Source organism: Crinia signifera, chromosome 1 (assembly GCF_055691185.1).
Source record: "Crinia signifera chromosome 1, ASM5569118v1, whole genome shotgun sequence".
Classification (NCBI taxonomy): domain Eukaryota; kingdom Metazoa; phylum Chordata; class Amphibia; order Anura; family Myobatrachidae; genus Crinia; species Crinia signifera.
This window is the reverse complement of record NC_139217.1, coordinates 249,633,802-249,647,130: the sequence shown is the minus strand read 5'-3', so window position 1 is coordinate 249,647,130 and position 13,329 is coordinate 249,633,802.

Here is a 13,329-nt window from a genome sequence, read left to right as displayed (position 1 = left end):
CTGTGGACAGACTGGTCAGAGGACCCCAAAAGGACCTTTCCTCCCAGCCCATTCAGGATTGTTGCGAGTCAACACTGTCCAAGGTAATCCCAGGTTATTGTATTGCAGCTGAGAACAATAGAATAGCCATGGCTAGCCACGCCCAAAGGAGCAAAGATGAAACTTGCTCCTACTGTACCTGCAAGTGCTGGTCCCTGCTGCCAGTTCCCTGCACAGGCCCAGTGCATGTGCTGGCCCAAGCCTCCATGGGCTGCCTTTGCAGCAGCCCCGGGAGGCATTATCAGGTTCCCAGGTCCAGCACATGCGCAGTATCATCCGCGGTACTGCGCATGCGCAGAACCCATTTTGTGGGCTGACACGCATTTGCACACAGAGAGGCATTCCAGAGTCCATTGGGACTGCCTTGAGTGACTGGCAGGTCAGACTTCCAATAGGAAGTTAATGCCAGTCACATTGAAGCCAGAGCAATCTCACAGACCTCTTACTTGGGGGGGGGGGGGGGCTGCAGAACATAGGTAAAAACCGCCACTGGGGCACATACTGTAGGCCAGGAGGGCCCTTTCCAAACACCATGCACTCATTTTTTTCAAACTGCATCTCCTTGGTTAAGTGCTCGTGGTGATTAGCCATGAGGCACTAGTCAGAGATGATTTTTGCTCACGCCCTCAGGAAGGTGCAAGTAGAAATCCACTAATCCGGAGTATACAGTGTGAGCATTTGAATAAAGTACTTTAATTTATTTGTTGGTCTTCTTCCAATGTGCCATTAATACATTTGTATGGCTTGTGGTAAATTTGTTCCCATCGCTGTCCCATTTTATGCACAAAGTATTTTCTTTCAAAGTATAAAAGATTGTTTATAAAAAAAAAATCATATTGTATCTTACAAGATAAATATTTTTATGTTGTTTGTATTTTCAGAATGATACAAAAACCACGTAGGGCAGTATCCACTTGCTGTCACTACTTTCCCATGGTTTTCTTTTGCCTAATAGCCTCTTTTTACTGTGCAGGAAATTATCTGATTTCTGTTGATAACAAATGTGAGCCATGAGAAGTTCCCATAACATGTTATTGCTGAAAAACAGGTCTTGCTTATTAGGGATTCTGAGGCACACAAAGCCTAATATCCAATAAATAATGGGAGTCAGGGCTAATAATGACCATGTAGGATCCTGTAATGTACCCCAATAAGTTAATGTTAACTCCTTTTCATGTTGTACATTGTTATATAACAATGTTACGTAAGCTGTCATAGGAACAATGTCTTTACTCCACTGGGTGTTGTCAATCTTCTGTAGGGTGTCAGTGGTGTCTTTAATAAGTGAAGGTTTAGCTATGACCAAATGTTGTAATATGGAATCGGTAAATACTGAAAGGTTGGTGATGATGCTTACTTCTCTGATGATGGTGCCAGATGGTGCTGTGGTGCTTTTATACGCTTTGGGCAATATGTGGATTATCGATATAATAGGTGTGTGACATTTTTTTTAATGGTGTCTCTTTCTACAGGAAGTATTGGTACTTGTTTCCTAGCACGGCGCCACCAATTTTAATTGTATGCAATCGGGTTGCAAAATCGGGTCCATCGCATGCAACCAAATTGCATGAGATGCGATTGACCCGACCGATCCGATTTTTACATTGGCCTCAATGTTAAATGCCCCCCCAGACCCCAGTAGGTAGGTATACAATCAAAAATTGGATATGGGGGGCCATTTAACATTGGTTCCTATGTAAAATCGGCTCCATCGCATTGGTCGCATTGTATGCCATTATAGTGGCATACAATGGACCTAATTTTAAATAGGAATTTAACATTACATACAATGCTTACAATGTAAAATCGGGTTGGTTGCATCGCATGCCATTATAATGGCATGCGATGGACCCGATTTTACATTTGCCGGGAAACCTCAAAAAAAGCCCGAAATCGGGTCGGTCGGGTCCCATCGCATACCAAGTACCGAAGTATTTGTTAAAGGTTTTGATATTTATTAATTGATTATTATATTTATTTTTGCATCTAAAATTGTCTATAAATTGTATTTTTGTAGTCCACTATGTTCATGATAGTAACACCTTCTCCCATTTCACAGGGGTTAATTTTCAAAAATGTTATTGTTGCTTAAATTGTTTAATGTACTTTTATTTTATTTTAGTGAGATTGAAATTATTTTTTTCTTTATTTTTCCCCCAACTGTTCCAGATCTTGTAATACAGCTCTATGAATGCTGTCAACCAAAGCCTCTTCCTCTTCCCTTCCCCTTCCCTTCCCATTTGTTCGCTGTGAGGTATCTTAATCCATTGCTGTCTTTGATGAGTGTATGAAGGAGAAAAGGTGAATACTGTAATACTGCAGTGATGAAGATTAGATATATCTGTCTGTTAATTGTGGTACATTTCCTTTTTCTCTACACGCAGTTCTATTTGATTTATTTTGTAGTGGATACACCTGTATTTGCTCCATATTTAAACTACAGTATGTTTCTAGTTGGTCATTTCCTATCTTGATATATTTTCCTAAACATTTCTTTGATGGAAGAGGCATATTCTTAAAACATGTAAGAAAGCTGCTTAGATTCCAAAAAAGATCTAAGAGTCCAGTAACCTCTGATTTTATACCACATGTCTGCTTGGCTCATTACTCTTGTAAAAGTCTTTGTATTATCTTTGGATTTTTACATGATTACATATATTATTGCTCAAATAATTAATTATTGTCAAATAATTATATGTATGCAGTGCCAGATTAAGCCTTCGAGGCCCGGGGCACTTTAGACAGGGGGCCCCCTTGCACTTGTCATTACTGGCCGCAAACCACATGGGAGAATATTACACTGTCAAAACACAGAGTAACGACAGTATAAACTTGGTCAATGGGTAACTTCAGGGGATATATATATACACATACATACCTACATACCACATGAAAAGCCTGTGTTTGTCCCTCTACACCTTACTATGTAGGACTGTAGGAGACCTCACAGGCTCAGTGCTGCCTCTGATTAAAAACCCTCCCATGACTAGGCTGCTGCTGCACTCCTCCATGGGCCTCTAATGAGCTCTACCAATCAGAGCTCAGCACAAACCTCTCAGCCTCTACCCTCTTGTACAAAGTGTCATGGGACTTCGTCAACTCCCAGTAATGCACTGCACACAGTCATTGTGCCTTTGCTCCCGATGCTCAGCACTATTAATCATTGGTAGATAGGTGAAGCTGCAGCACTTCCCCACTCCCATGCACAAAACCTTTAAGCTTTAAAGCTTAATTTTTTTTAAATACATACCAGCCACAGGGGGCCCCGAGCCAGAGGGGAACCAAGGAGTACTGACCCCCCCCCCCCCACCCCCCTTTTAATCAGGCCCTGTATGTATAGTATTAACCTACTGTGGCTATGTTTTCATCAGGACATAATATGCATTTATTATAATTAATATACCTCTTAAATTGATATTTTTGCTCTATATTTTGTTTTCATGTGTTTTATATTGTCACACCTTCAGCATTATAGCATCATAGTTTATTTGTTTTTATTCTGTGTACACTCCACCTGCTTAGTGTGTGCCATTGTTACCATTGACATTCCCCAATGTACCCTGGGTAGATGATAGAGCATTTTAGATTCCAAAAGATCACAGCAAGAGGTGTAATATATTTCTCACATTTGTAACAGCAATGATTGTAAGAATTCACCTTCATCTGCCAATTGCACGTGCATCTAAGTGATACTGCAGATGTGCTACAAAGATAATATGATGGCAGACACAACAAGGATTTACTAGCAAAGTGACTAAGAGTCAGGGACCATTTGGAGACTAATTACAGGGAGTAGCAGCAAATATGCAGGCATATCTTAATTGTTTACAGGGCATATCTCAGCCTATCTCCGTAGACGATGCAGCTGCAATCCTGTATGCAGCTGCATCATCTACAGCATCGTCTTTACTGCGCCCAAGCTGCAAAACCGTAGGGCTACTCAGAACTTCCGTAATATACAGAACAGGCATATGGTATCCTTGAGGTTTTGCTCCTTATAAGGAAAGTGTTAATTTTTTTTATGATGATGATGATTTTGTCATTCACATTTTCCTTTCACCTTCCTCGAATTATCACCATTTTGAAGCATACCACTCTTTATATTCTGTTTCGTTTAATGTGTCCCCTTAAGAAGAGTTATAATAGCTTTACCATTCTCTTATATTAGAAGGTTGCATAATTCTGAACACTGTTAACACCCATGATTGTGACACATGTTGCTGTATGTCAGATTTCAAATGGTGTGTTTCTTATTTTTATTAGTATGATTTGAATAACAGGCTGTGGAGCCAATTAATTTTTTTGTGGGAGAAGTTTTGGAAGCTTTGAAAAATGTTTTCATATGGGGTTGACTGTATTACTGTAACATTTTTTTATGGCAATTACCACCCACCTTCCCTTCATTGCTGTCATGACTATGAGTTTGTGGACTCAGTTGTGACCTTGATGGTCTGGTGGCAGATGCTGGATGAACAAGGTAACTGGAGCTGACAGGACGGAGTGGCAGGACTGGACAATAGGAATGGCACAGAAACACATGAACTTAAAGTCATTTACTTGGCTAAACAGAAACGGGAAAAAAGGGATAACATAGAATGGCCTTCTTTGTGAATTAAGGAAGCTTGAATACAAGAATAACTGAAACAGGCTGGGTTGGCATTGAAAAACAGGATCCAGAGTACCATTACCAGGTTACCATTAGTACAGATTACCAGGCTAAGTGGACCAGAGGTGTGGACTGAAGAGACAGGAAACTTGAAAAGGTAAATTCACCAGGCTGACTGGACTAAAATGGAGTGGATCAGGACAGAAGAAATACTACCTGGAGAACAACCAGGAACTGGATAATTGTAGAATACTGTATACTAAAGTAAATAAATTGGTGCACAAACTGTGAGAACTCTTCTTTATCTGTAAATGCTTGGCTGACGCCACACTCCAGATGCATGAGAATGGTTGTACACCATGATTAACCAAAGGCACTCACTATTGCATATGATTGCATCGACCTTCCAGCATGTTCAATAAATATAGTGTCAGAGCTGGTCTTGTGTTCCTGGTAATGAGCTGGGTTCAAAGACCCAGAAGCTAGGTAGTTTCAGGTACTTGTAACTCATGCATGGAGATACTTTGGGGATATACACAGGGGACACAGCGAATTGGCGTGACCCAAGGCAAGGTCACCTAACTTGCTCATCAGTTCAAAACCTCTAACTTTGTTGTCTTATTTTCATTTATATAAATTGATACACTAGAAAACCCGCTTAAAGCAAATGCTTTAAAAGCTAATCTGTTACCTTGTGAGTGTTCGTGCATGTTTGAGAGAGAAAGAGATGTAGTTTCAAATACTGCCAACAGATGGCAGTGTTTTGGAGACCCACAATCAGACTGTACATATATAAAGATGATATATGATGCTTGGTAGGATTTCTAACATGTGTACCAATACTCAACTCTACTTTGCCCCCCCACCCCCCCCCCACCACCACCACCACCTTACCTTTTTTTGCTGCACAATAAAGACCCCAATGCTGTATGGTGTACATAGATTATCCACCAGCATACATTATTAGCAAGTGGAGAGTAGCCAAATTGGTTAATTTACCTACTAATAGGACAGTTCTGTTAGTCAAACTGGTGAGGACACTATTGATAGTGATTTGATTACATCCTCAATGTGTGGTGGTGTCCAAGACCGTCTGCACCCTACAATACTCTTCTGCTAATTAAAACCACTAATACATTTGAAACATGAATCTCTATTTGTGAACATCCAAAATATTTATATACTTAAAGTATTAGTTGGAAATAGGATTTAGACTATATCTAAGGGATCAATTTATCAAGCAATTATAACCCATTTTACCTGCATTTTTTGCCAGTGAAATGGTTGTCAGTACTTTCTCACTTTGGGGTAGATTTATTAAGCTCGGGGAAGTAATAATGTGTCTGTTTTTTCATCAGCGGCCAATCAGCTCCTACATGTCATTTTTCAAACCAAGCCTGTAACTTCACAGAGCTGATTGGCCTGTGATAAAAACCAGACACTTTATCATTTCACCAAGCTTAATAAATCTGCCCCTTAGACAGATACCGAGATCACTTGTTTCTATTGAGGTCTGATTTTTTAATGGTTAACTCATTCCCTACTATGGTAATGTCAGTGTATGCATAATTTAACAAGCAACCTAGATATATTCTTTTCAACTCCCTGTAGCTGAGGGTGGCATCATATATGCTTGCCAATGGCGGGGCCTATATGACAATTGAATACTACCCATTGAGTTTAAGTAGGATTAAGTCAAACATATTCCAACTATTTGATTTTTGTATGCTGTTTAAGTGACTATGTTGCAGTTCAATCATCTGTGCTTCCCTACTGTAATTTTAATCAGCAATATTTCTATAATATAGCCCGGGAAGCCATTTGGAGAGTACTCACAATATAAAATATACATTTCTATCATATTTTATTATGGTTTCTATATAAAATAGAATAAATATTGAATTATTTACTTAAATTAAGTGCTATTTTTGGCATACTAATATATTATACATATTTTAGCTAGTACCTGCCTCATTCTTTACTGCTGTTGTAATTGGTATAGTTAATCCAGTTTCAATTTCTAGGTAATCTCTTTCCTGCCTATAACATAATTAATGACTATGTAAATATACAGAGCATTCATATTTGGTGCATTAATGTATTTGTCTTCCCTTAATTACAATACAATAGATTTTTATGTTTTTCTTGCCATTGTAATACTTAATTGACATTCCTTTTTCAGGGACATCTTTACACTAAAATGTGATATGTTCAATGTACAGTATTTCTATAACCTTTTCTAATTTCCCAATGGATAACTTTAAAACAATTTATTCAGCTGTGCAATAAAGGTAAAATTACTGCCATTGATTTCAGATTTGGAATCTATTTCAAAGCAGTATCTTTGTTTTTTTTTAACTGCTTTGACAGCGATGCTACCATGGCACTGAAAACTCACCTATTCATCAAAGTGTACCCTTCCACTGCATAAACTAGTCCTGCATAAACAAACTGGTTCTCCGACCCCTTGCCTGTTTACATCTTGCTATCTAGCCATCACCCACTTGCTTGCACCTCTTGTAATCTGTCTGTCTCCCCTTCCTACTAGGTTGTAAACTCCTCCAAGCAGGGCCCTCTTCCCTCCTGTTGTTATAGCCCTCTTCACTCACAGCTCTCCTATACTCAAACACTCAGTGACCATCTTTGTCCGCATACTCATCTCCATCATTGGCCTCAAGCCTCTTATAGTATGTTGATTGAGTCCTCATTACTTATATTTAAGCTGTAATGTGTATTGCACTGTGGCGCTCTTTATTTGTACTCTGATTTTTATTTATTTTTTATTCAATGTTATGCTAAGTTTTGTCTCCCTTTACTGTTCCTTTGTACGGCGCTGCAAAACACTTGTGGCGCCTTATAAATAAAATTATAATAATAATAATGGCAAATGGAAAATAAATCTATTGCATCTGTTGTACTTTAAGGGCCTGATTCAAAGATGGATGCAAACGCAATCACAGATGTGACTTTTTTGACCGAGTTACATAGTAGTTAAGGTTGAATAAAGATGTGCATCCATCAACCTTGGTTAGCATGTACAGTATGATCTATTAGCTACATCCCTTATTATACGTAGTGTATTCTGATTTATTTAAAGACAGATTATGATTATTATTTGTACCCCTGGATGTTTTTCCAACCTTATTTTAAACATATGAATTGTGTCTGCCAACACCACCTCCCCAGGAAGAGCGTTCCACAATTTTACTGCCCTGACTCTAAACAATGTTTAATCTTAACTCATGCCCACATGTCCTAGAGTCCTTACGTAAAGCAAAAACAGTACCTCACAGTTCCTAATATTGGCCCTGGATTTATTTGTAGATGTTAGCATGTCCCCCCTTAAATGTCTCTTTTCTAGCGTAAACAATCCCACTTTGTTCAATCTATCTTCATAGCTTAAATTATCCATTCCCTTTATTAGCTTTGTTGCTCTTCTTTGGACTTTTTCCAGTTCCAGCCAAAAATTGTACTCCGTATTCTAGATGTGGTCTAACCAATGCTTTGTATAGTGGCCTAATTACATTTGAGTCTCTAGTCTCCACACCCCTTCTTATACAGGCTAGTATCCTGTTGGTCTTATTTGTTGCTACATGACACTGAGCACTACACCTCAGTTTAAAATCAATTTGGACTCCTAGTTCCTTTTCCAGTTCTGATTTACCCTGTGTCATCCCGCTTAGGTTATAACTAGCACACTAGTTATGTCTCTATCAAGATACATAACCTTGCATTTATTCGCATTGAACCTCATTCTCCACTTTTTTGCCCGCTCTTCTAGTTTATTAAGCTCTGAAGCGTGGAGACATCTTCGATTGTTCTAATTACTATGCTCAGTTTTGTGTCATCAGCAAAGATGGAAACTTTTCTGAGTATCCCAACCCCAATATCATTAATAAATATGTTAAATAAAAGTGGCCCTAGAACTGACTCCTATGGTACTCCACTTACAGATGGAGCCGGCCTGGTCTTTGCAGGGGATGGCCGCCATCTGATCTGCGAAAGGGGACGCGCGTGCACGAGATGCGCGCGCGTCCCCTTCCGACGGCGCTTCCCCCGGGTCCCCGCCGGCTTGCCAGCTATCACCCGGGGTCCCCACTGCCTCCCTGCTTTGTCCCCCAAATCTGTAAAGCTTGTTTGTTTACAAAACAGTATTATACGATGGCGGAGCTCTGTTTTTTTTGTCTTTTATATTCTACAATAAAACATACAAGAGATCCGACCCAGACACAGGCCTACGAACAGGGGAGTCATTTTCATATTATAGCGCTATTCTTAGGTGGAGGGCACCCCTTTTTGCTGTTGTTTCCATATCTATTGGAGGTGTGGTGTTCCTTCCAAGCCCTCACCGTGACCTGCTGCTGTATTGCGCAACAGGAATCCCATCAACCTTTCATTTTCTCCAGCCTCCCCGCTCCCCCCCCCGCCGCCTCCCCTAACCCTGTCCGTCTCCCAGAAGCGGAGACGGACAGGGTTCCCGTCGCCCCGCCGCCCAGAAACTGAGACGCGTGTGAGACGCACATGCGTCTCAGTCAGATGGAGCGGATCGCCAGCGGAGACAATCTGGCGATTCGCCAGCAAGAGGGAGCCCAGCTCCATCTGTAGTACTGATTTCATCCTTGATACTGCACTATTTACAACCACTCTCTGTTCTCTATTCCGCAGACAGTTTCCTTCCCATCTAGAATTTTTAACCACTAGTCCCAAAATCCAGGAAGACCACATCTACAGCATTTCCAATGTCTAGGTTGTTGCAAACTTCCTCATAAAAGCCTAATACTGTACATTTGTTTGGCACAAGTGATTTTTCACAAACTCATGTTGGTTAATACTGATTACACTATGGAGCTCTAAATGTTTTTGGATGCCATCCCTTAATAATCACTCAAATAATTTACCCACTATTGATGTTAAGCTCACAGGTCTTTAATTTGATGGGTCATCCCTTTTGTATAATAGTACTACAATTAGAACCTAGGATGAATCCCAGCCGAACCTGTGGATTTGTTCGTTTTGATTTTGCTGAGCCTCAATTTTATCTCATCTGTCGTGGCTTCAGAACTTCTGATATCGGAAAGTAAAAATGTCACTATCACAATTAATTTGCTATTGTATACAAATTTGCGGACTATATGCAAGAATAAAAAAGCATTGGATCTGTGGATATATAAAAATAAATAGAGTATATAACCTATCCGATGCTTCCACACATGATCCAGGTGTCAGTGCTGTATTATTTAATCTCATGAATCACAATACATGCAATACAAAATATGCGTCTCATGGTGTACTATAGCTTAAAATTTAATAGAGACACCGTAAAAACATCACACAAAAATTCAATGTTAAGGTAACTGCCAGATGGTTAGAACTGCAAGACACAGTTCAACATGAGCGTGTATCAGAAGATCAAAATCCAGGAAATTGTTTCTCCTACTGCTAGATGGTGCATTCTTCAACCTGCTAAAATACACTCCGTCAGCTTCCACAAGTGCAGGCTCCACCAATCCATTTCTTCTCCATTCGGGGACTATATCAAGGTGTATGAAGGCCCGCTGTCTCATCATATTTAAATCGCTGCTGGCCAATCCTAACCATAGCTGCCCAGCTGGATCCTATACAATGATTCACTACAAGTCCCATGATCCTCCCTGGCGCTGGTCTCCTGTCTATTTCCCAGTGCTCAGGGTTGCTAGGATACACTGATGCCAAAGTGTAGTTCGGCGCCAGGTGTCGTAACATCACTTCCTGTCTTTCACGGCTCTCAGTAATTCGTATATCCTTATCATTCCATACAGATCTTCTCCTTCCTCATTTTATGTGTTATGTCCTTCAGTGTCATATATTTGATTTTGTTCTGCATCAATGTCCTGAAACAAGTTGTCCTTTATATTTGTCTCAATGTCCTATTATTTCCAGCATTCAGCAGTTTATTCAGCCACGGACTCTTAAATGGAGGAAGTTTATAGAATAAATAACTCAAATAAATAAATTTCATACCATTAAATTACCCTCCTGATAATACTCATAAAATGGCAAATATTCATAAAACCTTGACAGTAGCAGCATCCAAAAGTTAAGCCCCAGACCTTTGGATAAAGGGAATTTTATGTAATAAATAGCCAGTTGTCACCACCATAACTGGCTGAAGTCAATTCCAGAGGGACAATTCAGAATGTTGAGGCAAAACTGCACAACAATTGAGGGGTATGATGATCAAGCCTCTGAAATGAGATGTAAATTTGAAGCCTCTGTTTATCCCAGAGGACAATTAGGCATGATTAATAGCAGAGGGCCGAATGAAATAGAGAATTACTTCTTAAACCATAGGTTATTCACTGATTTTCAATGGGCTTTTGTTACCTCGTTCAGCAGCCAATACAGGAATCTAGAAAATTGTGTTAAAAAAACTTTGGGGAGTGTTACAAAAAGACCAAAAGGTAGGCACACTAATACCGAAAGTACCTAAGTGTATCTATAGACGAGCCACCTGTTAGAACTCTGGGGGACACTGCCAATCCTGACCCCTGACTCTATTGCCTCTCCACATGGTCAACGGACACGTGCGGTGCTATCCTTCACCTATAACAGACGCATCCAAAGGAGCTGGTTATGCCGGCTCCAACCCCGATGCCGCCAGGCCTTTAAATGAGACAACGTGTCCATCGAGGCAGGGAGAGTGCAAGAGGATAACCTAACTAAGGACCCGCACAGGACAGGGTACCCCCAGAATCCCCAGGGAAGCAACAATGCGTAAAGGAAGACACACTAATAAAAACGACCAGGTGTAACAATACACAAGATGAAACCATAATAAAGAGATTAACAAATAGCTAAGGTGCCACAATGCACAAGGTGATATCAAAGAATTAACTACTGTAAACAAGCCCCTAACTTATCTGGATGATGAAAGTTCACAGGAGATCCAGGGGTAGGCAGACTGACAGGTTGTGACTGAGACCAGGAACCAGGAACAGGCTGGACAACTGAAGGAACTGACCAGAATAACAGATGCTGGACTGACACGTCTGGGAACCGGGAACACTCTGCAGTCTACGGGCAGTTGAACAGAACTATAACTGGCATCTGTGCACAGCAGATGCTGGACTTATATTTCAAAAACACCGCCCTTCTGCGTGTGATTTCAGCTGCTGCCTCCTGTGTGCGGCCGCCCGCCCCTCTGGAGCGGAAGTTGCTAAGCAATGATCAATGATAATGATCTTATAAGGTCCAATGAAATGAGGACCTAATTTCTGTGAAAACTGGCGAAGCTTGATATTTTGGTTGATAACCATACCCAGTGTCCAAGCTTAAAAGCACACGGTCTCCTGTGACAGAAAAACATCTTGTGGCTTTGGTCGCAGAGAGGAGAGCCCAGACCTCTCTTACTAGTCATCTACCTAGAATTGCCTGTTCTGGCAGGAATAGGATCAAAAGAATTACTGGGGACTTAGATTGCATGATAAAACCCCTCGTGAGGTTCTCTGCTATATATTCCTCCATTGCCTTGGCCTCAGCAAGGATAAGGAATATAGAAGACCCTTCGGCAGTTTGGCATTGGGAAGGAGGGCAATCATATGGCCGATGAGGCGGCAGAACCTCCGCTTCCTTTTTAGAGAACACATCAGCAAAAGACGAGTACTGAGCAGGGAGAAGTGGATTGCACAAGTCGGTGACCCGTACGGGAAGGGAAATATAGGTGGATGTACATCTCGCACCCCACCTCAATAATTCCCCTGTCTGCCAATCAAAACTGGGGTTGTGCTTCCTCAGCCAGGGTAATCCAAACACCATGGGTGCTAATGGACTATGTATAACAAAATTTATATTCTTTCAGAATGAGTCACCCCGATACTGGTATCCAGAGGTACTGTGCGGTGAGAAATCAACCCTTTGGGTAAACAACTACCATCTAAGCCATAGACAGAAAGCTCGGAAGGAAGTGAAACTAGAGGAATTCCATGATACCTGACCACCTAGGAATCAATGAAATTTCCCGCAGGTCCATTATCAATAAATGCATGGTACTCCCAGTCCCGTACCGCAAACCTAATGACACAGACGAAAATATTATATTATTGGGAGACTGGCCCGAGAGGATTCCCCCTCTAGGCTTTGGCGTTTCCCGACCGCTTGGGACAAGTTCCCACCAAATGCCCTCTGCCTCCACAATACAAACCGAGATCATGGGCACGTCGGCGAGCCCTCTCCTGGTTTGACAGATGGGAAATGCCTAGCTGCATGGGTACCTCACTTTCAAGCTTATTTTCCCCCAACAATCTTGGGACAGGGAATTGCTGGCAACTCCCGTTCTGAGCGTCTCTCCCGAATGCGTCGGTCAATGCGGATCACCAATTGCATAAACTCACCTAAAGAGGTCGGCTCTGGGTGTTGTACCAGGAAGTCCTTAATCTGTTCTGCGAGGCCAAGTTTGAATTGGCTTTGCAGAGCTGGATCACTTCAGGCAGAGTCTGTGGCATAGCGGCGAAACTCGGAGCAATATGCCTCCGCAGTACGCCGGTCTTGCTTGAGAGCTCTGAGATGTGCTTCACCAGAGGCTGCTCTATCAGGGTCACCGTACAGAACACCCATAGCATTAAAAAGGTAATCAACTGGGGATTTCAACCTAACGTCACATCCTTTTCTAGACAGGTCAGCCTCCCCCAGGAACCCTCCCAGAATAG